Source organism: Rhipicephalus microplus, unplaced genomic scaffold (genome assembly GCF_043290135.1).
Source record: "Rhipicephalus microplus isolate Deutch F79 unplaced genomic scaffold, USDA_Rmic scaffold_17, whole genome shotgun sequence".
NCBI classification, from domain to species: Eukaryota; Metazoa; Arthropoda; class Arachnida; order Ixodida; family Ixodidae; genus Rhipicephalus; species Rhipicephalus microplus.
In genome coordinates, this window is record NW_027464590.1 from 9,847,910 (window position 1) to 9,851,005 (window position 3,096).

General features: G+C 50.3%; 1 non-coding gene across 1 annotated transcript; it reads right to left on the minus strand.

Annotated features, from left to right (window-relative positions):
* Positions 1 to 353: 353 nt before the first annotated feature.
* Positions 354 to 426, minus strand: TRNAN-GUU (transfer RNA asparagine (anticodon GUU)). Its single transcript has one exon. It is a non-coding gene; the product is annotated as a tRNA-Asn (tRNA).
* Between the last annotated feature and the right edge of the window lie 2,670 nt (positions 427 to 3,096).

A 3,096-nucleotide genomic window follows, 5' to 3' on the forward strand; every position in this document is an offset into this window, starting at 1 on the left:
CTCACCACGGTCAGAACACTTCTCCAAAGATATCAGTGCAAAGAAAAAAAAGCGACACACCGCTCGTGGGAGGGCTCGAACCTCCAACCTTTTGGTTAACAGCCGAACGCACTAGCCAATTGCGCCACGGAGACAGTCGTGCTTCACTCTCACCACGGTCAGAACACTTCTACAAAGATATCAGTGCAAAGAAAAAAAATCGACACACCGCTCATGGGAGGGCTCGAACCTCCAACCTTTTGGTTAACAGCCGACGCACTAGCAGATTGCGCCACGGAGACAGTCGTGCTCCACTCTCACCAGCGTCAGAACGTTTCTCTAAAGCTATCAGCGCAAAGAAAAAAGCGACACACCGCTCATGGGAGGGTTCGAACCTCCAACCTTTTGGTTAACAGCCAAACGCGCTAGCCAATTGCGCCACAAAGCAGTCGTGCTCCACTCTCATCACGGTCACAACACTTCTTTTAAGATATCAGTGCAAAGAAAAAAAGGGACACACCGCTCTCGGGAGGGCTCGAACCTCCAACCTTTTGGTTATCAGCCGAACGCGCTAGCCAATTGCGTCACGGAGGTAGTCATGCTCAACTTTCACCACAAACAGAACATTTTTCCAAAGGTATCAGCGCAAAGAAAAAAAGAGACACACCGCTTTTGGGAGGGTTCGAACCTCCATCCTTTTGGTTAACAGACCAACGCGCTCGCCAATCGTCCCACGGAGACAGTCGTGTTCCACTCTCACCACGGTCAGAACACTTCTCCAAAGATATCAGTGCAAAGAAAAAAAAGCGACACACACCTCGTGGGAGGGCTCGAACCTCCAACCTTTTGGTTAACAGCCGAACGCGCTAGCCTATTGCGCCATGGAGACAGTTGTGCTCCACTCTCACCACGGTCAGAACACTTCTACAAAGATATCAGTGCAAAGAAAAAAAAGCGACACACCGCTCATGGGAGGGCTCGAACCTCCAACCTTTTGGATAACAGCCGACGCACTAGCAGATTGCGCCATGGAGACAGTCGTGCTCCACTCTCACTATGGTCAGAACACTTCTCCAAAGATATCAGTGCAAAGAAAAAAAGCGACACACCGCTCATGGGAGGGCTCGAACCTCAAACCTTTTGATTAGCAGCCGAACCCGATAGCCAATTGCGTCACGGAGGTAGTCGTGCTCTAACCTCACCACCATCAGAACAATTTTCCAAAGGTATCAGCGCAAAGAAAAAAAGAGACACACCGCTCATGGGAGGGCTCGAACCTCCAACCTTTCGGTGAACAGCCGAACGAGCTAGCCAATTGCGTCACGGAGGTAGTCGTGCTTCACTCTCACCACCAACAGAACATTTTTCCAAAGCTATCAGCGCAAAGAAAAAAAAACACACCGCTCATGGGAGGGTTCAAACCTCCATCCTTTTGGTTAACAGACCAACGCGCTAGCCAATCGTCCCAAAATACAGTCGTGCTCCACTCTCATCACGGTCACAACACTTCCTCAAAATATCAGTGCAAAGAAAAAAAGTGACACACCGCTCATGGGAGGGCTAGAACCTCCAACCTTTTGGTTAACAGCCGATCGCGCTAGCCATTGCACCACGGACCCAACCACGGTCCACTCTCACCACCGTAAGAGCGTTTGTCCAAAGCTATCAGCGCAAAGAAAAAAAGCGACACACAGCTCCTGGGAGGGCTCGAACCTCCAACCTTTTGCTTAACAGCCGACGCACTAGCAGTTGCGCCAGAGAGACAGTCGTGCTCCACTCTCAACACTCTCGGAACATTTCTCCATAGCTGTCAGCGCAAAGAAAAAAGAGACACACCGCTTTCGGGAGGGCTCGAACCTCCAACCTTTTGGTTAACAACCGAACGCGCTAGCCAATTGCGTCATGGAGGTAGTCGTGCTCTACTCTCACCACCATCAGAACATTTTTCCATAGGTATCAGCGCAAAGAAAAAAGGAGACACACCGCTCATGGGAGGGTTCGAACCTGCAACCTTTCGGTTAACAGCCCAACGCGCTAGCCAATTGTGTCATGGAGGTAGTCGTTCTCCACTGTCAACACCATCAGAACATTTTTCCAATGGTATCAGCGCAAAGAAAAAAAGAGACACACCGCTCATGGGAGGGCTTGAACCTCAAACTTTTTGCTTAAAAGCCGACGCACTAGCAGATTGCGCCACGGAGACAGTCGTGCTCCACTCTCACTATGGTCAGAACACTTCTCCAAAGATATCAGTGCAAAGAAAAAAAGCGACACACCGCTCATGGGAGGGCTCGAACCTCAAACCTTTTGATTAGCAGCCGAACCCGATGGCCAATTGCGTCACGGAGGTAGTCGTGCTCTACTCTCACCACCATCAGAACAATTTTCCAAAGGTATCAGCGCAAAGAAAAAAAGAGACACACCGCTCATGGGAGGGCTCGAACCTCCAACCTTTCGGTGAACAGCCGAACGAGCTAGCCAATTGCGTCACGGAGGTAGTCGTGCTCCACTCTCACCACCAACAGAACATTTTTCCAAAGCTATCAGCGCAAAGAAAAAAAACACACCGCTCATGGGAGGGTTCAAACCTCCATCCTTTTGGTTAACAGACCAACGCGCTAGCCAATCGTCCCACAATACAGTCGTGCTCCACTCTCATCACGGTCACAACACTTCCTCAAAATATCAGTGCAAAAAAAAAAAGTGACAAACCGCTCATGGGAGGGCTAGAACCTCCAACCTTTTGGTTAACAGCCGATCGCGCTAGCCATTGCACCACGGACCCAACCACGGTCCACTCTCACCACCGTAAGAGCGTTTGTCCAAAGCTATCAGCGCAAAGAAAAAAAGCGACACACAGCTCCTGGGAGGGCTCGAACCTCCAACCTTTTGCTTAACAGCCGACGCACTAGCAGTTGCGCCAGAGAGACAGTCGTGCTCCACTCTCAACACATTCGGAACATTTCTCCATAGCTGTCAGCGCAAAGAAAAAAGAGACACACCGCTTTCGGGAGGGCTCGAACCTCCAACCTTTTGGTTAACAGCCAAACGCGCTAGCCAATTGCGTCACGGAGGTAGTCGTGCTCCACTCTCACCACCATCAGAACTTTTTTCCAA